The following is a 24,129-nucleotide window of genomic DNA, read 5'->3' as shown; positions in this document are numbered from 1 at the left end:
AGGAACCCTCTGTTCCTTTACAACATTCGCTTTCCACAACTCAGACCAACAAATGCCTATCATATGAAGTGACCTCTAACAAGCTGGTATTTATTTCCTGTAAGCTTAAGCCCTGATTACTCAAAAAGCCATTGCATTCTTTCCACCTTCATCAAACATTCCTTTTGTGTCAGATGAGTACACTTATTTTCACTAAAGACACAAGCCTTGGCTCTATGAGTATGTGGTTCAAGAAACTGTTTCACTCAGTTGTTTCTCCAACAGGCTCGATATAATTGCACATACTACAGTAGACCCTGTTTCCCTTCCTCCACCTTGTAACAACTTACTGAAACAGTACAGACCAACTTCTTGATATACATTTTTCCTCTTCCTACCTCCTACTCACACAGAAATATGAGACCATTTAATTTTTTAATGTACATATTTATGGACACATTTTCTCTCTTAATTAAGCTATTATTTTATTTTAAGGGGATGCCATCACCATAAAAATCAACTAGCACTGAAAGAATGAAATGATTTGCTTTTCATCATTAGCAGCATTTGGTTTTTCACTGATACCGGGATATGCCTTCTGAAAATAGACCAGTAAGTTCACTTCTCCTTAAGACTTCTTTTTTTTTTTTTCTTTTGCATTGAACAAAGACACTTCGAATGGGACTCAAACACAGCTGAAAAATACTGAAAATTATACCCACATTATCTTCTCAATGAAATTACAGAATAAGAGCTACTGCCCAGAGACTGCTCTGTGTGTTCTGGATTCTACGAAATCGAAGACTTGACATTCTACCAGAACATACAGTTTTAAATGACTGCCCAGAAGGTCTTGCCAGCTGCTCCTCACTGTTTTGTTGTACTAGAGGAAAGAAAATGAAGTTGTAAAATGTGTTTTAAAATTCTGTCTGATTTCTTGTAAGCATCTAGGTTGTGAGATTACGTGTCTACGTGAGAAATTTCACTTCCCAACTTCGTACTTCAGTCAAAATAATATGTGCCTCTATCCAGGTTGCTATTAATTGATGTTGCTTCAGTCTGGATTGCAAATGCTAAACCTGAGATAGTAATATGGCTGTGTATCCAGCCACGTAAACCAAAATGGCAACAATATCTGTGAGTCTTGGGATTTGACAAGCAGCTCATCAAATCTCTGTTTGCATTGAAATACAGATCTGATCTTGAGAAGAAGACGAGCATCGGCTGCTGATGTGGATACAGGTTTGATCTAAAATTAACTATGTCAGAGATAGCCTGAGAGACTGTTCTCTCAGGTCTGCTGGCTGCTCTCTGCATGCTGTGAAGGAAAAGTAATAGAGAGTTGAAGGTAAGAGGAGGTGATTATGTTTGAAATCTTTTTCTCCTGTTTAATTGGTTTAGCACAGCTTTTCACTTTCTTCTTTGTCTGCCCTGCAGCTGGCCTTGATGTCTTTGCAACCAAGTTGGTTCTCACCACAAGGACAGCACCACAGACCACAGAAATTGTTCTGAATGTTGCTCTGATAACCCAATCTAAAAAGACAAAGTAACTTTTAAAGTTTCTGTGTGACTGAGCAGGAACACCCCAGCACTCTAACGATTTTGTTTGTGAAAATAAAAATAACGATCCCCTCATGACAAATAATCTAGAAATGGATTTGTCTGTGCATTGGCAGGCTGTAATTTTAGCAAAAGTGACAATCTCACATGGAATGTGCACCACTGACACAGGTGTGGAAACACTACTTTCTTCCTGGTGAGAACATATATGTCCCCTTCCACATTAGTCTACCAAATGAGTAAGCTTCGCTTATCTGATCCATCTTCTGAACTACGTTTTCATAAGCATGTTTAATACATTAATTTCACACCCTTGCATAGACTGAAGGCTTCATAAGGCATATTAGGAGTGTTACTGACACTGAGAAGATAGATGAAAGAGTGTTTTATCATACTAGCAAACAGCATATGTGAAGATTTGCCCATGTCAGCTATACTTATAGAAGTAGCATCTTCCAGAAATTCAGGTCCGAGTGTTCTTAAGAATAGTCAGTTGTCCATTCCCTGGGATCTCTTTTGTTGTGAATGGATCTCCACTTGGAAAAAGAATCAGTAAGAACTGGTTCAAGACAGGAAATCTGGAGTACTAAGCCTGTGAGAATTCCAGTTGTTCTCAAGCTGAAGAAACTTTCCAGTTCATCACTAGTTGAAGTTATACATATGATGCTGTCCCCAAAGCTACAGGGACATGACTTCTCTGTGGAATATAAATAAGGGAGGAAATATGGATTTCTTCAGTAGGGTGATAAACAGATCAATATGACATGAAAGAGATATTGATGGGTATGAAATTTATGTAGTGAAGCGTAATCCTTCTATAATTTCAAAATTAAGATAATTTCACACTGGAACTTACATAGAGAGATTTTATTTAGCTTAAACTGAAATTTCACAATGATGGTCAGGAGAAGACATCGATTTACAGTGCAAACTGGAACCATGTCAGCACTTGGAGGAAGAAATTAAGGTGGGCATTTTACTAGAAGAAGAAAGAGTAATTATCTCAGCAGCACAGAGAAAGGGAGTAACTGCTGACATGTAAGTTAGCCATCCAGTAAAAGAAAGATGTAATCAAGTGAGAAGTGGCATTTTATTCCACTTGGAAGGATCATTCAGATGAGATACAGGGCAATTCAATATGACACACATAATTGCTTCCAAAGAAAATAAACAAATAACTGATACATAGCAGTGAATCCCTGCACAAATCATAGCAAAATCTGAAGAGGGGGGCTCTCTCTGAATATGACAGATAAATGTATTTATGGCTAATTGAATTATATTCTAAAGTCAAGAGGCTGTCAAAACATCCAAAGAATGCTGATTTCTGACATCAAATCACAGCTTGCAAGGCAGGAAAGCCAGAGGGTTCTGGGGACGTGTGGGGAGCACCAATACTCAGGCAGAGCTGCAGATATGCAGTGAGATCTTCTGATTCAAGCACTGCATTTCCTTGTCAAGGTATCCTCAGAGAAATGAGAAAGAGAGTAACATCACTGAAATAAAACAATCCAGAATTCAGATTTACTACTGTGTAGATCTGCAAGATGAATATGAGTTTTACTTTGCAAGAGACCCAGATGTACACAGGAAAAAGAAGACAGAAATCTCCCTCTGGCAGATACACAAAACCTCTTAGTACATCACACTATTGAGATAAGCTTTTCCAAGCTTATCTTGCAAAAAAAAGTCTGATTTACTGTGTATTTATTTATTCTGTACCCTCGCATGTCTCCCAGCAATAGCCCTAATTGCCCCTGAGCTCTGTTTGGTCCAGAAACCAGCTGGCTCTAAGACATTTGCTGACAAACAGGATACTCAATGGTTCAATTCTTCCTGCCTCTCCCTTGGGTTTCTCCTGCTGAGCACATGACATATAAATACAGAACTACATTTGAGACATCCACCATATTTTAAGTACCAGTGATACCAGATCTGCTTCCTGCTAAAACAGTAATTGATGGGAGATGGATTAATAGACAAACAAATAGCTTAGGGAAGGGGATGAAAACAACATTGGCTCATCCTAAATATTTTAATATCAGCCACTGTTTCTCCCATTAATTAAGAATGCCAAGAATTACTAGGCACATGGGGAATAAGAATTGATTTTGCAGATTCCTGACTGGAAGAAGAGAAACAATAGCCTATTTTGCAGATTCCTGAGATTCTTGGAACAGACTGTAGGCACAGCAGTGAAAATGCTTACTATATAACTGCATAAGTATATGGAAAGCTATAATAAGTGCCAATAGTTTGTGTTTGGCTTTTCACATTCTTGCCAAAGATCATTTTTCACTCCAAGGACATTACTGAAAAAAGCTGACTGTGAATTGTTAAGTGCCTACAGCTACTGCTTAGAGGAACAGGCAGAGTAGGAAAGAAAGAGTTTAACATCATCTGTTGATGCCCCAACTGTTACTGCTACAGAAATTTAAGGAATTTTGTAGTGGGATGCATACATCATCATATCACCCTTTCATAACATTGCTTGACTGACCAAAAACTTGTTCCAATGAGACTTTATGTTGCTTAACTTCCAGCTACACTAAGGACTGTTGCAACCTACAGGAACTTTCAGGACGTTAAATATCATGTTAATAAATTACCATTCAAGTGCCCACAAGCCATTATTCTCTCTCTCTCTTTTTTTTTTTGACACAGTTTCTTAAAGAATGTTTAACTGCAGAATAGATTTCTGTTATTCCTGAATTACCCAAAAATAAAAAGATCCAAGACTTAACAGATGAGCCCCCCATAAAAATAGAGGAAGCTCAAGACTGGTTTATATTATACAATGGAGAGCAATCTGTTACTTAAAATTTCAGTCACTAGTAATTTGTATTAAGAAAGGTCTCTGTGTCCTGTCTTGATAAGAACCAGTCCCAGGCACATTTTGTAGAGATTATGTATGTACTTTTAGATGCCATGCTGTATATCACAGAGGTGAGCCTTTTATTTCAAGAGCTGGAATCTGACGTTGCAATTGCACAGGTGTTAGTAAATCATTCTCTGTCACCTCCAGAGAGAAGTAAAGATGACAACCATCATGGGATAGGAAACAGTCTACCTTACATTATATACAATGAATGCAAACTGCATTGAAAATCAATTAAGTAGCGCAGGGGATACTTCTCATTCCCTTATTTTAAAAAGGAATTAGAAGTCATTGAAACAAAACAAAACAAAAAAAAAAAAAAAAAAAAAAAAAAAAAAAAGAAGAAGAAAGAAAAAAAAAAAGAGAAAAACAAGATTTCAAACCATATAACATCAGAAAACAGAGTAAGGCACCCACATACTCTGCAGAATGAAATATAAAATCAATTTGAAGCCTCCTAAGTTTGCACAAAGGGAAGGTGAAGTGACATAGCTATGGGTGTCTGGAGGACAGAGTCCCCTGGGAAATGGAGGACACTGTTCTTCTCAAAGTCTGAAACTGCGATTCCTCACTCAGGGAAATATCTGCTTAGCTTATAAAGCAAAACCAAAATAAATCGCAAATAGAGATCAAGAATTGCTATCATGTGTTTTTGTGCTGAAAAGTCCTCATGAATGAACACTGAAGCATTCCATTGTAGCTCAGCGTGACACTGAAATACATATCTGGGATCTGATTTTGGAAGTTTAACTCATGCTTCTTTGATGAAATAAAGCACAGGCATCCCCTCCTGCAAATTAGTGTCACCTTTGTACCAGTTCAGTACAAAATTCACATACAGATAAATCAGGGAAGCCAGCCTACAGGGGAAAATAAAGATGTGAGGCAGGGCACCTATGGAAGCTCTGGGACACTCAGGGTATCCCTCATGGTGGGATCCGGGTGGCAGGGTGTCATTCTCAGAAGAGCATAATAACTTCATAATGTCAGCCCCTGCTAAGAACCCACCTGAGACTAAGTAATGTCAAACTCTAAATGGCAGCATCTTATGGAGGACCTTTCATACTCCTGCCAGCTCTCCAGTTTCATTTAGGTTATGCTGCGTTGTCACTTCATCAACCTCTGAACAACACAAGTTCCACTCACCTCCCCTCACAGCTCCCGCTGGAATGGGTTTCCTCCACCTGACTGGCACCTCTGCTGGGGAGTAGGGTCCTCAAGACAGAGCTGCAGCAGGGCAAGCTCCCCATGGTAAGGGTAAGACCACTGCCTCGATGAACCTCCTGCCCTCACCTCTTCTGAAACCATTCCTTTGGTTCACAAAATCCTCAGTCTCTTCCAGAAAAGATGTGCAGAGAAAGCAGGGACAGACTTAAATGCAGCTGCAGATGAAGTTTCATTGTTGTTTTTCCCATCTTTGTGCTGGTGTTGAAGTGTGTCTCTCTGAAAAATGCCTCAAATAAGATGTGACTGGCTACCCCCTGACCTACTGAGTGGCTGGAAGAGTACTTCTGCGCACAGGATTTTCATTCCGCAGGTACTGAGGATGTCTTTTCATTGCCTACCCTGCAACAAAGTGACTGAAATAATGCCGCTGTTCCTGCTGCCCTTGTAGCTGGCAAGTGACGTCTGATTGAAGCAGCTCCCCTCTCCTGGCTACTGAGCGTGCTGGGCCAGAATTAAATGAGCTCGGCGTGGTGGGCAACTTTCCCATCTATGAGGAAAACAGAAGGATATTTTGAGAGACACTACAGAGGTGTACTTTAATAATTCAAACTAAGAAAGAAACTCTTTGAAGAATCAAGAGTGGGTAGGTATTTTGAAATGGACTTGGTTAGGCGATTGCAAATCTGCTGATCAAACCAGGCACAGCAAGAGAGTAGTTCCAAATAAAATGAGATTAGAAGTAGTTGCTGCTTCTTAGTAAATGAGTTTCTACAAAAAAAAGTAATTGTCATCTGTTTGCTGCCGCTTTCCTACAGAGAGGAAAACATGGCAGTGTTATGGTACAAAGCAAAAAACATCTCTAGATCTAGTTGAGGGGTTGATTGCAAGCTTTGTGCAGCTGATTGGCATAGGCAAAGAAAAACACGTTCAGCACTGTATTGGCAAAGGACATGCAATTAATGACTTACAATCCAGACTCAGCCTTCTCAGTACAATTTACTTGGCTTGCCACCTCATGCTCATGTTTCTTCTTGAGAACCCCTTGGGTAAGGGTATGTGGCCCACACTATGGCATGAGGAGGTGTTCCTGTACATTTGTCCTTGGGTTAAGCTCTTCTGTCAACCTGGCTGAAGGCAGCTATTTAATTATTTGGGGGAATATATGGAAGAATTGAAGATAATTGAACAAGCCAGTAGCTGAAATGGTCCCTTCTGTTAAAAAAACATAAAAACTCGTGTGTCTCAGCACTTGTGGATGTAATGCACCTCTGAAGAACAAACACAAGTAGGCCATAACAGCATGTGAGTCTTAGCTGATGGATGCTCACATCTCACAGTTTAGTCCAGTTTTAAAAGTATCTCAAAAAGTGCAAAGTCTGTGGTGCACTGTGGAAAGTGAATTGATTTCTTGCCTCTAAAGGAAGTTCTGCCCCATGGCAGGTGTGGGGCGAAACGGAGGCCCCTGCAGCTCCTCCTGTGCCTAGAAGGCTGCAATCTCAGTTCCCATATTCCTGTGCTGCTGATGGTGGTGTGGGCACAGGCTGGTGTTCAGCTGCCTTTAGATACAAGTAAATGCTGTGCTACTCCTCCTGCGGCCCCACAGGAGCTGGAAGTGCTGTGCAATACAATCTTCCCTCACACTGCCCCATTCTGCCTCCCAGGCCAGGCTGGGGGAGCTGGTGACGATAATGTTGGCCAGACATTTTCTGTGTGGAGACTTTTTATACAGAAAGCATTTCTGTGGGCCCCTCTGCCAGCCACCACCACAGTCTTCTCAGAGGCAAGCTGCAGCTCTGTCGGCAGTTCAAAGTCACCCATGTTTCCAACCCTTCCAAGTCTCAACACCAGCTCAGTTCACTGTCTAACCTGCATTTGTGCGACGCTTTTGTGTTTTCGGACCTGCCGCGGTGCCTCAGCGCAGCCCACGGCCCGAGGGCGATGGCGGACGCCCCGCAGACGGCGGCGCTGGGAGGCTGCTGATGGAGGCCCGCCTCGGCGCAGGTCGTCATCTCTGAGCGGGTGCTTTCCTTAAGGTAAGTGCTCGTTCTCATTTCCGAGCGTCCTTCCGACAGAAACAAGGCGGTGTGCAGATCTCAGGTCACCAGGATTGACTGACATCGCATGGGAAGTGTCTGCCCGTGGCGCTGTCTGTGAATGGCAGCAGTCGTGGCTGCTCCTGGCAGTCCTGCACCTCTCCGCCGGCGCTGTGCTGGCCGGTGCTGACCCTGAGCTCCGGAGGCGTCAGAGTGTGGAACAGACGAGAACATTAGCCAAGGAACTGTACAAAGAAATAAATCTCAATCGATCTTTGTGCAAATCCACGTCAAATTCATGTGCCCTGTCCTTTCCTGTAGCCAGCAGGCAGCTCTACCCACAGGCCCACGTGCTGTTTGTGCCAGTCTTGCCTCAGCTGCACCCGTGTCTCTCCCACGCAGCCTTTGTGCTGCAGTTCTCCATGCCCCAGAGCTCCCTGTTCTGTAAGTTAGATGTGTGTGCACATCTTTATCTACCCATATCCATATAGCAATCTCATATAAATCTGATGGGATGCCCTGTTCTCTAGTTCCTTGAAGCTTTTCCTGAAGGCGCTGCTGCCTTTGTTCCTTTGTGGAACATGAATTTATCCCAGAATGTCACATGTGTACTCTGTATCTCTGGAAAAAGGGTTACATTTATTTCTGTAAGCTATCATGTATGCTTATGGTGACACGTGTATGGTAAAGCACTGTAACAGATGCAAGGGAGTTGCACACAGTTCCTAAACTGGGAAGGACAACAAGCAGTTGCCTGCAGCTAAAAACAAAGATGTGTAGGTACCTGTCAGGGAGAGTCCTTAACAGATGTTTCAAAGCTGTATGAAACATTTTGGTAGTGCGGAGAACATGCTGGCAAGTGCTCCAGGAGGAATTTATGGAATAAGGAACTTGAGTGCAAGCGTCTGTGCAGTGCTTTGCCAGCGATGTGCTGCTGCTGCTGCTGCTGCTGGGAGATACAGCAGGGAGATACCAGGAGCTCCTCTGTGGTGCATCAGCGTTTTCTGTGTTCATCTCAGGTATAAAAGTGGAGGAACTGCTGAGAACTCATTAGCCTTTTTTAATGTTGTGTGGAAGCAAAGTGGTCTGGGGATTTCTACTGAAAGGACATTTGGTTATAAAATTCTACCTGAATGCTTTCACTCAGTGCTAAAAGCAATGCAAAAAACAGGGAGATTATTAGTGAGAGAAAAGACTCTCTCTAATTCTTTTCAGTTTGATTACACTTTAAATACAATTATTCTTGCTGTTTGACCTATATATGACCTTTATGACTTGAAAAAGTTATTGCTTTTCATTTGTTTCTGCATCTTAAAAAATGATGGGGAAAAAAAAAAGCCAGAAGTTGTCTGAGGAAGCTGAGGAACCAGGGAAATATCTGTAATGTGTCTGAGCTCACAGTGAGAAGTTTGCCAGAGGCTGAGACAACAGTCTCAGAAACCTCAGGGCACTCAGAAACCTCTGTTAGAGAGGAGGTTATGGGTTTGACTTTTGCAGACCTATAATCAGTTTTGGTTTATTTGTGAGGTTTCTTTGCCTCAAGATTTTGGTAGTCTATTTTAATATCACAGATTGGTTTTGGTCCCTTTAATTTACCACTGTTCATCATGCTTTACTACAGCTTCACAATGAGAACTGTGCACATGCAGTCTTTGTTTTTATGTCAGCTTTCCATGGAAAATAATTTTGGAGTTGCAAAGCTAAGCATCTAGAATTGGAGAATGAAAGATTAAATCAACAAATCCTTCAAGAATGTGAATCTCCTTCTGCTCTCCCTGTTTACTCTTGAGATCTTTTGCTTTTAAATTATATCTGGTGCATGCTCTGGCTCCACAGGGAAAGATGTGCAGCCCCATGGAGCTGTATTGGGTCACTATCAAAGAACACTGTGCACAGGTCTCCCAAAAACTTCACATCTATTTTTGTATGGGATGGAACAATGAGAATAAACTGCAAAATGTAAATGTGGGAAAATACATCATGGAAGTCACATACTTCTTTTTGGAAAGTTCCAGAAAGCTTCCCTGGAAGTTCTGGGAGAGGTAAAATACCCCCCCTGCAGTGGCCGCAAAGATGTTGTGCAGCAACGTGCTGTGTTTCTGGCAAAGGGTGGATTCTGTAGGGCTGGGACATGCTGCAGTGTGGCCTGCGTTCCAGGAGTTGTGCTACACAGCAAGGCAAAGGCTCAGCTTTGTACCCGTTGTTTTTATGTCTCTTGTGTTCAGGTGGATTATTTCATTTTCCCTTGTGATTTAGGAATAGTTTCACTTACTGCTCTGTGTACTAAAAGGCAGTAAGGCAGGGATTGTAAAGCATATCTATCTGGTAGCAGCTAGGCTGCTCAATTGACATGTTGGGAAGGCTGGTTGCATTGCATGTGCCAAAAAGGAAAATGGATGATCCTTTGAAGTTCTAACAAGCATCATTAAATGATTTGAGAGGAATTTATTCCCTGAAACCCCAGGAAATAAATAGAATGGAAACCTGTGATCAATCTGATCAGAGCCATCTGCAAGGGTCATCAGAAAATAATTTTGTCAGGAAATGTGTCTTCTTTCTTGAGTTTCCCGCAGTCATTTAATGTACAAATATACCTCTTGCTATTGCCAAGGTGGAAATAGACTGGTCCCATATTGCTGAGCTCCTACCAACAGGTTTCCACAGTTTGAAAAGCTGCTTCGGGAGCAGGTGCTGATGCATACGTCTCACTGTGGTGCAAAGCAGTGTGCCAAAGGATATGTGGCTTGTCATACTGTTCTGAAAGCAGTAAAGGAAAAATGTGCAGGTTCTTGTGAGCACATCTGTTTTCTTTCTGTTTTTCCCTGAATTAATCAGTGATTGTCTGGAAAGTTCAGTGATGTTCCTATGACTGACCAAGTTGCTCCTTATGTCTGCCTTTGGAGAATGCATAAACATGGGATGCTGAAGTAACTCTGTACACCTCACAGATAGTGCTTTCTTGACAATATTTGAAAAGTTAGACTCATCTGAAATGTGGCAGATGGATGGAACTGTTTCAATGGGGCATGGCATTTGTCAGTCCCCAAACTGCACCAGCCAGGCCTTGGTAACTGATTCACCACCAGCACTGGTCCCAGTGGCAGACGTTAGAAATCTCACATTTTGATAGAAATGTATAACTGACACGATGCTACTACTTTGCTATGTGGTTGTTACAGGCGCTACCTCTGCCCCTCAGTCTTCCAGCTGTGCAGTTGTGTTGATTGTACGTTATTGGCTTGTGAACTTTATTTCATTCTTTGTGCATAGAACTTTGAGAGTCTCTTGAAATAACTGAAAGAAATGCTAAGTGTTAGCAATGCTTTTGGGAACTGCTTTATCACACCGTTGCACTGCCAGTTTGGAGAGCAAGCTATAATGTCCCTGTTAAATGGGAATGGAGAATGATGTGAAATCTGTAGTCTTCCTTTGCTCAAGATACATCTGGAAATTAGTTAGTTAGTTGATGAACAGCCATGTCAGCTTGTATTTATGTTCATATGCCTTAAAGCACTCATTTGCAGCACTCCCTACTCTCGCTTTCTTTCTTTTTTTTTTTTTTCCTTCCCCCCCCCCCCCTGTAATCAGCACTGTTTTAAATGTAGCTTCTACTGACTTGAAACATCAGCCCATTTACCCGTTTGTTTCTGACCTTGAGGTAAAGGTGAGCTGCTTTATCTGTGGAGTCAGGATGCAGCTGTGCAGTGGGTTTGCTGGCTTGCCAGGAGGACTGTATGCTTGCCACATATGAGCTGTGGCTGTATAGGATTTTTTTTCAAGCCAGCACAGATATGTGCTGACATGGAGAGAGAGCATTCCTCATTGCTCTGTTTCTGGAAGTATCTCCCTAGATAGGGCACCAGCATTTGTGTGTCCATGCAAACTAAATCATCTAACACCTTTTCCCCCTCCTCCTTCTGCCCCCTTCTCTGCTCTCTTCTGTCTTCTTTTCCCATTCCCTTTCTTTTTCCTTGCCTTGCCTTTCCTTGTCCTTCTGCCAGGCCAGTTACCTGATCTAGCTCACTGTGTGCTTGCATGGGCAGTGATGCTGAAACAAGGAACATAGTGAGACATAGTGCTTAGTGATGTGTATATGGGCAGGACCATTCCATTCAGCGCTGGCACAAATTTCAGTTACTTTATGTTCAGGCAGAATAGTTACAGGAGTAATGCTGCCCATCCCTGATCTCTGCAGGAGAAGCAGAAAGCAGAAGGAGGTGCTTGTACTGGGGGACAGGAATCACAAGCCTCTTTCTATTAGAAACATTAACATCGTGTAGCATCTAGAGGAATGAGTTTGATCCTAAAGTTAGGATCTTCAGTGCCATCATTCAAAACCAATCTTCTTATTCCCTTTCAATGATTTAAGATTACTTACTAAATGTTCAGTACAGCATGGATTAGGAGTGCATATGATGGCAAAGGCATAGTCAAGGATTGAGCAGAAATGAGGGGACCACCGCAACAATATTAAGGAAAACTGCAAGCCATTACAGATCTTGATGTTAAGATGCTGAAATATTTCATACCCCTATAGTGGAGTACCCAAAGGCATAGTGAAACTGAGGGAGTAATTAAGAGTGAAGCATGTAGAGGGTGTTTACATACTGGAATGATATGTATATACTGCTCAAAAGACTAGAGCTATTTCCAGAGTGGGAGAAACACACAGGAGAAGTTAGACTTAATTAAGAAGAGTAATAATTGGGCTGGCTGTATTTCCTGATGAGCTCTATGGTGCCTAAGCAGCCTTTGAAGGAAAGCATTGTTCCTTATATATGAGACTTAAAAAGCTTCAGTGCTCTGGAGGGATCAATTGGAAATGTACAATGGAGAGCAGTTTTGCAATGGCAGAGTGCCGAAATGCACCAGGCAAATGACAGCTGTCTCACTCCGGTACTGTGACCTACTCACAAATTTTGGAAGAGTTTGTCAATTGATCCCTATCAGAGTAGTCACTTACGTAACTGCTCAGCTTGTTCACCTACTCAAGGTAAAGACATGCAGAAATTAATCTTTTAATTTTTCTCTGCTAGCACACAGCAATGTGGTGTGTTGTTTTTTTTTTTCCTCAGCTGCTTTTACTACAAAAATTGTAGCGACAGTAAGAACCTGAGGTACCAATCCTCAAAAATTTAAGTAGATTTTTAAAAAAGAAATATAGCTAACTTATTGCACTTCCTCCTGTTACCCAATCATAACATTTATCCTCTGTAACTTGAAACAAATACTTGAAATTCTACATAATGCTTAAACAACTAATTGACCTGACACTCTGGAATTCCCGTGTGCTTTGCTGAGCTGTGCTTTTGAATAATTTACCAAAAGAATGGTAATAAACTATCAAATATTAATTAAGCTTTCTAAGGAACATACGTTGGAGGGCTTTATCTGAGTTGCAAGTGTGTTAATTTCTCAGACAATCAGTGTAACTCTGTCATCATGACCAACCGTAGCTTGTAAGTTTGCCATCTTTCATCTCAGAGCAACTTTCTGCTGATGCTGTGTTACTGCAGTCCAGAGCTGATATTCCTGCCCCAGGTATCTACTGGGCTGGAGCCTCATGTCTCCATGAATAGAAAATATTGGCTGTAATCATGCTGGTTTAAGAACATAACAACAGCCAAACCTGTTCAGATTGATAGTCCACATGGGTCAATATTCTGTCTTCAAGAGTGGTCACAAATAAGTGAGGGAGAAAGACAGTGCCAGAGAGCCTGGGGGCAGGCAGTGACTGAGCAACAGAAATGCCTTACAGTGACATCTTTCAAAAATGTTACCTCTTTTTACAGAAGTATGTTTGGTAGGGAAGCTGCACATCTTTTCATGCGTTACCCATTATGGGAAGAACTTGCTTTAGTTGTGATCCCAAGTGGAACTGATCATTTAAAACCTGCACTAATTGTAGCTTACTGAAATACTTTCCCATCATCCTGAAATACATGAGTGGCTTCTATTTTGCAGAGCAGATTGTTGTCAGCTTATCTGGTTTGAAGAAGAGGATGGATGCTAAGAATGTTGGTGAATACTGACCACTGATAAAAGAAACACACAAAAAAACCCCAATATATCTACCTACTTTTGCCTGAAAAGTATTGAGTTGCATCCTCTTTACTAATTTACTTTTTGCATGATTTCCTAACAAAGAGCTGCTGTGAGAGAAATGCTTACGTGTTACACTTGAGCTAAAAGTTAATGCTATCAAAGGAATTCTGATCATCCCTTTGTCTTTGCCTTATCTTGAAATTTTGAGAAGGGCACCTATTTTTTCTCTTGCTCAGCAATATAACTGCTCTTATGGGAATCAGGTATCACAGCCTCAAAAATCACTGCTCTGGTTAGGTGGCTGAAACAAGAATCATCGGTGGGCATCTCCTAGAACTCTTAAAACTGATTTATACTGAAGAGTGTTGAAAATATTTCTGCCTTCATTTAGTTGGTTTATTCTCCATGTCCTTTATGTATGCTCACTTTCAGCTGCCTTCTGAGACAGTCAAATATGCTCCCTGTGCTCTCTTCCATGCCCATTCTTTCTGACTCCACAGGAACAGAGCTGCAGGAGCAATTCTATTCTATTGAAACAGTTGAAAGTAATACATATTTTCTCTCTTTTCATACCTGTATGAAAGCTCAGCTTCTCCACCAGTATGTGTGTGTATGGGAAAGTTGGGGAGGTAGGAAAGTTGAAGTCCCAGTATTTTGTGGATAACACTCCATTCAGGTTTGTCTAATATGAACTGAAACCATTGTGATCTCATAGCTCCCAGTTGCCCTGAATTGTTGAGCAGCTTGCTGTGGCTAAAGGTAGATAGGATAGTAATGAATAGAAGTGCTCATATGGAAATGCTCTTCCTCAATAACAGTCACTCCTGTTGAATGCAAGCCTTAGGGTCCTACTAGCCTGTACTACACAATCAATAGCAGTGGAGGTGAAAAATGTTAATTATCATTTATGACTGGCAAGGAGTTTGTGCTGGATCCTATTAATGCAAAACTGGCCTGTGGGACTGATGTAGTTCTAAGATATAGACTGGAACTGTTGTGTTAATATATAGGAATAATTCATCATGGACTGAAATGGGAAGACTGAAAAGGGCACAAATTTTTGAATACACAGAAATTTGCAACTGGGGAGACTGGTTAAGTGGGCTATATAGCCATGAAATTAGGATAAAAAGTAATTGTGAACAAAGAACCAGCTTAGAGGGAGGCTGGTGATGATGCATCCAAAGGATCAGTTCTCAGACAAATTCAATTTATGGTTTCCCATAACATAAATACACTGGTATGTTGATGAAACTGTCTTGTGGACTAAATAAAGGAGATATCACTGAATGGGTTATGGTACAGAAAGAACCAGGAGACCTTAAGTGTCTGAGTCTGTGAAACAGGCTGTCTTTTAATATTTCAAAGTATTAAGATCATGTAAAGAATTAATAACCAGAAATCTTGGGACATGCTCAGAGTTCATGAGTTGGAAATGACAAGGAAAGACACGGAGCTGTCAGTGTAACAGAGTTATTAAAAAGAAAAGAGTGTAATTTTAGGAGTTGTATGAATCAAGTTAAAGAAGAAATAAGGTACTAATGCTGTAGTACAAGAGACAACTGTGTAAAATTCTGAACAAACATGTTCAGGAGACAAGAATTAAAACAGAGTAGGTGATGGGATTGGAGTTTGTAATACAAAAGGGATTAGCAGAGTTTGGTTTAGCCTTGGTAAACCAGGTGCATACTTTCCAGAAATGGCGTCTGAGGAAAGAAAAACTGAGAGAATAAGAGGTCTTTCAGCTGAAGGACAGTGTTGGCTATAAAACAAATGATATAAACTGGCCAAGAAAAACTGAATTTCCTTATGTTTTCCAGACTTCTGACCATGAGAACTGTGACATTCTAGGGTAGCCTCTGAAATGGATTTCTAGGATAAGAAACATAAATGATTTTAAGATGGCCTGTGATCGGTTTATGAGAAGGCTGTATTATATGGTTCTTACAATAACAGGAGTCATTAACAGCCTTTTTATCTCTTACCTGACATTCAAAGGTCAAATGAGCAGCAGTGGAACCAATGAAAACTGGTTTGCAAGATTTTTTCTCTCTCTCTCTCTCTTTTTTTTTTTTTTTCCTTCCAAAGAAACAAAGCCATTGGGGGAATAGATTTCTTGTGTTAGGTGTGATTCAACTGGAAGGTTTGAGCATCACTAGACCCAGTTTGCTTTCCAGCAGAATAAACTTTTCACTGTTACAACACATTCTCTGGTAATGGGAAATTGTGTAAGCAGGCTGCTTCTCCCCACTGGAGTCCTTGTTCTGTCAACCTGGTTTGCTCTTTGGATGCACAGAAGGAAGAAAACTGTTCCACAGTAAAGCTGAGTAGCTAGGAGAAATAGTAGTGCTGGGTCTGACCCATCGCCTTGTTCTCTGGCTCACGTTTTATCTTACAATGTGGGGCTGTACACCAGTACATTCATGGACTATAGGGTGGAAAGAGAAGGAGTCAATAGTTTTGTGTACTTGACTTTGTATACTACTTAGAAGCAAAGGCTCATGAATGAAGCTGCTCAGAATCAGGTAGTGTTTTCATTCAGAATGAACTTCTCTAAAAAAACTGATTTTCGTATATATTTTTTTCTTATTCATTCTTAACTTACAGATGCCTGGTTGCCTAGCTTAAATCTCAGAAGGAGACTGGTTGGTTGTTGTGTTTTCATGTTAAGCCTCAGTTATTTTTAAAAGTTCCTGGAAAAGGAAAGTGGAGAAAACATTCCTTGAAAAGCACAGTCATCCAGCACACAGAGTGCAGTGTTGAATGTGGAAGATATTTGCACTCGAGTCTGCTCAGAATACTGCTCAACCTGTCTTCCTGCCTCCTTATCCCTGTGGCAAAAGCTCTCAAGTACAGATCCTTCAGTGTGTGGCTATTATGTGGGAGAGAAAGTGGAGGTGCTTGAAGGGACGTAAATTTATTCTTTTGTTGGTCTAGCTAGAATGTTGTAGTGGTAGATGAGTGTCAGATGATAGATGAAAGCATATGGGTGGAAAAACGAATGAGTTTGGTAGGAATGCTTGTGATTACCATTGCTGTGCTCCTAGCTTGGATAGTACCAGTTACAAGCACCCCTAAGACTTGTTTAGTCAGGTCCTTCTGACCTGGGAATGCATCTGATCATGTGTATCCTGAATAGGCAATGATGCCGTGCACACAACTAATGGGAATGAAACATGAGAAAGCCAATGTACTTTTTGGTGGTGAGCTGAAGCAAAGGAAGTACTTCTGCCCACACAGCAAAGATGCCACCTGGATAGAGATGATTGGCATGTTTTGAAATGTGGTTTCTAAGTATCTACTTGTAAGACCTGTTGCTACCCCCACTGTACTTGCGGTATAAGCTCCACTGACTTCCATGCTGTAGGAGCAAGAAATTACAGCTTCTTTCTGAGGTCAGTGAGAATTATCAGTAAATTTGCACACAAGCCAGTATAAACAGATGTTGTTAAGGCTTAATATGATGTGTCATTTGATAGCAGTTCAAAGCATTGTGAAATCCCAAGCATCACCAGTGGGTCTTTTAGTTGTTCTTTTATTCACTTTGAATCATGATGCAGTGCAGCAGCCTTGTTGTGGAAAATCATCTGGGAAACACCAATAAATATGTTACAGACACAACAGACCACGCTGGTTCCAGTTAGTGTCAGGGTCTGTTGCTCTCTGAATGCCTTCTGAAGCTCCTTAATTCCAGTACCTTTAACAACAGCTCTGGCTCTTGAATCAGCTTTGTACCCACATTCAATCCTTGCATATCAGCTCCCCCAGAAATGTGTTTTAATGAAAGCCTCTTCTCAAAGAAAAAAAATAAATCGGTCATTTTTCTTTCCAAGATAATTGCCTACATGCAGCCTGTGAAATGTCACATTATCATACAAAGACCCTTTAAGAAAACACTGCTCTGTTGTAAGCACATTCTGTGAAGGAATTTGGTTCTCTTCCATGTTTAATAACCTAATTCTGGGAGTCTGAAAATACTTTGGCAGTGCCCAAGTTATGAGTCCAGTCCTGAGGTGGAAGGAGAACAACACCCTTCTCAGGAATACTTTGCCCTCACTTTGCTGCTGAGAATCGTGAGATATGGAGAAGTTTAAATAGTCAAAGTGCCGTGGTGGTGCTGCATTGATGAATTTGCAATACTGTCTGTGAATTCTGTGGTTTAATTGAGAAGACATTCTTTCTGCTGGTTTCTCAGCATGCCTCTGTCTTTCTAGAAGAAATTTGCATGGAAATAAAACATTCTGTTCAAGTTTATTCATTCCTGCCACTGGGCACTACCCACTGCCAGAACTTTCCTGCCAGTAGTTCTGTTGCAGAGGATTATGCAGCAGGAGCAGACGAACTGCTGAACAGATCCTGGTTTTGTATAGATGGCAACAGAAAAGAGGAAGGGCGAGGAATAAAATGGGGGTATATCACTGAAAGAAAAGGTGCTGCTCCTGAACTCAAATGTCTTTTATTGTTTTTTGGCTGATAGATGCAATGCTGTAGATACAGCTCAGAATTCGAATTAACTTTCCAGAACTGTGAATTAACATTAATTAGGGCTCCTTTGCAATAAAAGGGGAACTTCTCATCCATTTTAAAGCTGGATGATTCAAACCTCAGAAAAAAAAGACTGAGGAAAATAATCCCTTCCTTGGCAGACATACAGGCAGGATGTTAATTAACAGGGCTTGTAATTTTTATGATTCTTTTACAGTGTCCTTCAAACCCTTGCAGAATTTATCTGTGAAAGGACAGTAGTCCTATTGCTTGGGAATCTTATAGAATACTTTTATTAGTTCTACTGGTTTTACTAGTAGTAAAAGTATTTTCTAGCAGTAGCTAGAAAGAAATACCCAGATGTGAATACTTCATGAAAAAGGTACTGCACTATTCATTTTGATTCTACCTCTGAGTTTTCAACGTGGTCAATATTTTTCAAGTCAGAAACTAACATTAAACAACCTACATTCAAGTTTTGAAAAGTCTACCCCATGGAAATCTTGCTACTTTAATGAGATAGCCACTAATAGATTTGAAGATTAATGATTTAAACACTAGTTGTTACATAGATTTTGTTACCATTGGCACAAATCATTTTTTCCTCCACAGTCCACTCAAGTAATGATGACATGATTTGAGTGACTTCCCAATTAGGTGTTGGAGAAATAACCTACTGCCCTGGCTCAGACAACTCAAAGGAGCTGAAGAGAATGTGGTAGCCCTGGAACTGGAAGTGGAATAGGTCTGTGCCTGGCCTAGTAAATCCTACTGTGGTTTAAAAAGAACACCACCACATACACAAAATAAAAAATAAAAACAGCAAAACATAATTACCCCCAAAAAACCACCACAACAAAAAAGCGATGAGGATCCTAGCTCCAAGAGAGGCCTTTAAGAAAACATAGAAGGAAAACTTTAGCAGACAAACATACTTGTGCCAGTGCTCAGTCTTGTGGGGCAAGTGGTGTGGGGTGACCCAGGGAAGACAAGGGAAATGTCTCAAATTGTGTATATGTGTCTGTATATGAGGGAGGGGAAGAAGCGAAGTCTTGCTGACTGTTGGATGTACTCTGGCCAGGATGTGTCTGCATCACTCTCAGACTGGTGACAGGTTCAGAGACACATTCTGTCTGGCTTAGCATTGCCTCACCTTACCTTTGGTTCAGCACAGTGTGGAGACGAGCACGAACTCATTTTCTTCAGCTCCTTCAGCTGGGTTTTGCTTGCTATCTGACCTCCACTCTGTGAAATCAATGCTGCTAGCTGTATTCTGCATATCTGACTTTAAATTTGGACATATATCTATGCTGTACAGCAGTCAGTGATGTGGTTGTATACTCAGAGTGACAAGAACACCTATCTCTTGTTGCTTGTTGTGCTCAAATCTCTCTGTGAGAACAGACTGCTACAAACAGGGAGAGGCCGGAGCTCTGTTGCCATTCCTTGGGATCACTAAACCCTGCTGTGCCCACGGTCTGTCTGAAGTTCCATGTTGTTTCCTGCCTTACTTCCTCCTCACTGCTTCCTGCATCTTTGCTGTACTCGGTGAGGCATGCAGCTGGTGCACTGGGTCAATGCTTCAAGATGCCCTGCAGAGTTTGGGGCACGATAAGATGCTATGCTTAAGTTAAGCCCTTCTTATGGTAAGAATATCGTTCTCTGATCCCTGCTTGTTTGATCCCAGCAGTGTGAGGGTTGTCTAGAAATCTTTCCACTTGGAAATACAGTATTTCAAAAGTGAATTACACCAGAAAATGGAGGGCCATATTGTCGGTTTTGATTAAGATCCCTTTGAACAAAGGCAGTGAGATGAGAATGATCCCCACACCAGCCTCACAGCCAGCTGTGGTTCTTATACTGTGGTTGCTTGGGTGAGCACAATAGAAGTAATAATTTGAGAAATATGTTGAAGATGGTAGTGGAGGGGCGTAGGACATGATGCAATCTAGCAGTTGCAGGTGAGAAAAACATTTGAAAGGAATCCATAGACAGTGTGCCCTGAAGCTTTTCAAGCTGTAGCTGACCCCTGCTCACTCTAGGGTTAAAAGCTAGAAAGGAGATTATCTGCCTTTAATTCCCCTGCCTGGGTGTAGGCTCATGTACTCAGCCAGAGCCTTTAAAGGCTTCTGTTTTAGAACCAGATCCTATTCTGGGCAGAACAGTATCTACAAAGATGGCAATTTGGCTAAAATGACAAAGTCTTTCATTGCCTGTATTTCACACAATCACAGAATGGCTTGAGTTGGAAGGGACCTTAAAGGTCACCTATTTCCAACACTCCTGCTTTGGGCAGAGGCATCTCATGTTTCTCAAAACCACATCCAACCTGGCTTTGGATGCTTCCAGAAATGGGGTATTTGTAGTCTCTCTGGGCAACCTATTGCAGCACCTCAACACTGTCATAACAAAGAATTTCCTCCTAATATCTAATTTAAGTCTACCCTCTTCTAGTTTGAAGTCATTACCCCTTGTCCCATCACTTGCATATAAATGTATCTAGAGCTGTGTTGTTTTATAAATGCTATTTTTTTATTACAGGGTTGTGAGAGTTCAGTGGGTGGAGGTGACTGTTTAGAAAATGATTGTGATACGTGATAGCTCATTGTTCACTATGCTTTAAAAATGTTGATTTAAATGAGAACTGGCATCTGCTTCAAATGAAACAGAACCACAGACCTCAGCTTCAAAGATTTTTGCATTCTTTTGTGTTCAGCATTTCTACTCTAAGATAATTCCTACTTGTTTTCCCTTCCTCGAATCTAGACAGAACTGAGAGGAGGGTGTCTAAGTTACAAAAAAGTGAAAATCCCTCAAAGATGATCATAAATATAGAGATTGAATAAATTTTCTGTCATGAAGGATTGCACTTATTCTCAAAACGTTGTGTTAGTTACAGACAGGATTCAGTAATGAATAGGAATAGCTTTGTGGAGAGAACAGTAGCTTCAGAAACAAAGTGTAGGTTTTTGTTATGGTAGGTACTGGAGATTTGCCTTGACAGATGCACAGTTTAAATAAAAGAGGTAGGAACAAGGAAGTCTTGTTTTCACCTTACAGGTGGTATCTTTCAAACTTATGTGAAGGTGTATGCAGTACACAGTACTTACACACAGTAATTCTGTGTGACAGTACCAGCTGTCTGAAGGCTCCAAAAAGATGACAATGTGGGAAGCAGTTGGAGAACTTTCCTCTTACGTCCCTTTCCACATACAGGCAGACAGCTTACCCACTGAAGGTTTACTTTGTAAGAATTAGTGCTTTTTAAAAAAAAATAAACGGTCTGCAAAATCTATTGTGTTTATGATACACTTTGCAAAGAAGACAGGTTCCCAGTATGTGGTATCACATTTGTGTCCAAGTGGAGGATCCTGTGTGAGTGAAGAGCAGCAGAGTTCTGTCCTCCTGCTTCATGCAAAGTGGGTGTGAGCCGTGCTGGGCCTCCAGCTGCCTTTGGACAAGACTGAATAAAAAGGTGCCATTGTGAAAGCAATGCTTAATATTTAATGGTCTCCTAACTGCACTGGCAGTCCAGACTTTATCATCCCTTATCCATCATCTGTTCCCATAGTGACCATTTATCGCAGTTTGGCAAGTCCTTTGGCTGAAGCTCAACCCTGCACTTACGAAACCAACCTAGATCATTGCTTTGTGCAACCTTTTATTATTCTTATCATTATCGTTATCATTATTTCAGTAATTTGCCAAATGTAGATTGCTGGATTCACACAAAGAAAATGGAAGTAAGAGACATACAGCAGAGCACGGCTGGTGCTGCTCAGTGTGTCTCTGTTGTATCTCCAGGAGCCTGGTGCAGTGTACCACAGTGTCTAACAAAGTGTTGGTCAGACTGAGAATAACTGCCAGTGGAAATTTCCAAAAGATGAATCATCAGCCAAAGCCTGTTGCAGCTGGTTACTGCTTCTTTCTTTTTTTCTTTTTTCTTTTTAATATCCAATTTCAGGTGATTCAAGTAAATCCTTTTCCTCTGGTACATTGTCGTGTTTGTTGCAGACCTTATGCAGCACTTTTTCATTATGGGAAAGATGCGTATGTATGCAGCTAGCACTTCATCAAGCAGATAAAATCACTGAGATTCATCATGCTTTAAAGTCACTGGCCTGACCAATGCCCTGACTGGTCCCAGCTAAGCCTTCCAAAACGAAGGTACCATTGCATTTGCCTTTTGGGTGAAGCAGTTGTGTGCACCACCCGCCAAGCACAGAAGCAGTTTTCCAGTAACCTCAATGGAAGTTACAAGTTGGTTTCCAGATTACTGTGTGACATCTAAACATACCCTGTGCCAATAGCTTGACGTATCAGTGACATAGAACTCCCCTCCATCCTGTCCCATTCCCCAGCTGTCCTCAAAGGTTAGCAAGCAAGGCTAGGTCTGAATAGAGTTTATATTACTGTTAGAAATAAGAAAATAAACTTATAAACTTTATAGGGAGACTGAAAGTAAAAGCTGATGGAGAAAGTTTTTCAGTCAAATAGGTTTTGCCAAGAGTTTCTTTCTGCTGACAGCTTTCATTGAGAGGAAAAAAGAGCAAATGTTTGAACATTTTTCAGGCAGTAAAATGGATGTAGGAAGTTCTTTTCAGTCTTGATTTGCCTACAATCTTGATAGGACCTGCACTATGGAAAAGAGCAAGAGGGGAGGTGGCTGTGCCTCACTGAAGTGTGGGCTGAGGGAGGGGTGGCCTCCTGGGCAGAACATGGGCAAGAAACTTGTGCTAGTTTAGGGAGATGAAGATTAATGTGATGAGACAAAGCAAAATACAGTGCTTGAGCTTCATGTTTTGAACCAGAGGTTTCACTGTGGGGGGCACTGAAATTCTGGCAATTCTGAAAGGGTTTTCTGTGGGGAAAAAAAAATAAAAAAAATAAATCAAATTTTCTTGTCAGAACTTATCCAAAAAGGAAAGGAGTTTCTGTTCATCCTTTAATTCAGTTCAAGATTGTTCCATTAGTTTGTGAGATAAATGTCCTTCGGATGTTTTAAGAAGTGCTTCTGCAGCTTAGACAAAATGGCTTGGGGAAACCTCTAGAACCCACAAGCAGGTTGTGAAGTCCAGCACATCTGTGAGGTGGTGTGTGCCCCAAACCCCTCAGCAAACAAAGAGACAGAAAACAAACAGAAAAGTGAAATGAAAAGGAGGCCTGAAACCAGGTTCTGTCTCTTGCAGACACTGGTGCAGTGCCAGCTTTGTGACCCAAACCCATCGGGTTTTCCTCATTTTTCCCAGAGCAAAGCAACTTTCTGGAAACCATAATTTCTGTTTGAGAATGTTTTGCTCTGGCAATGAAACCTTCCAGTGTTTGCATGTCCTGCTGTTTGTCAGTGCAAGTGCTTTATCACTCGTTTGTCACCATCTGGGCCTGGGCCCAGTGCTGCAGAGCTGCTGCTATCACCTTTCAGCCCGCCGCTGGCGAGCTCAGACCCTGTGTCATGATCAGCATCGTGGGTATGCTGAAGTATTAAATGCTCCTCTTTATTCCTTCAAAGGAAGAAGTAACCTTTTGATCTACTTTGCAGTATTCTGAACTGTGGTCTGTTTGTTTCCTGTTAACGAAATTCAATCTCTGTGCAATAGCAGACACTTCTGAAGGCCTGTAGTTCTTCAGTAGTGGCTGGGAATGGAAACTTGATCTCACAAGTATGGTCTGCAGCCTCATTGCCAAGGTCATTTCACCTCTCCTGAGCAGAAAGATACTGCAGGGAAAGAATATAAACTGCTTTCTTTTTTTTGACAAAATTTTCAAATGTTTATTGGATAGAAGGGATCTTTTTCCTCTCACCTTTAATATTATGTCTATAGCAGTCAGGTAAGAGGGCTTTTGTCACACAACTCCCTTGAAGCAGCCCTATGAAGGCTTGCCATTATTTGCTCTGCCCTGAATAACAGTTGGAAAGTCTGTGCTCATTTAATTCTATTAGGGATTATTCTAGATCTTTCTAAGCTCTGTGTGAATTTGTTT

The sequence above is a fragment of the Coturnix japonica genome, chromosome 5, assembly GCF_054131305.1.
Source record: "Coturnix japonica strain WE chromosome 5, WE-NBRP24, whole genome shotgun sequence".
Taxonomy (NCBI): Eukaryota; Metazoa; Chordata; class Aves; order Galliformes; family Phasianidae; genus Coturnix; species Coturnix japonica.
Note: the sequence above shows the minus strand (reverse complement) of the source record.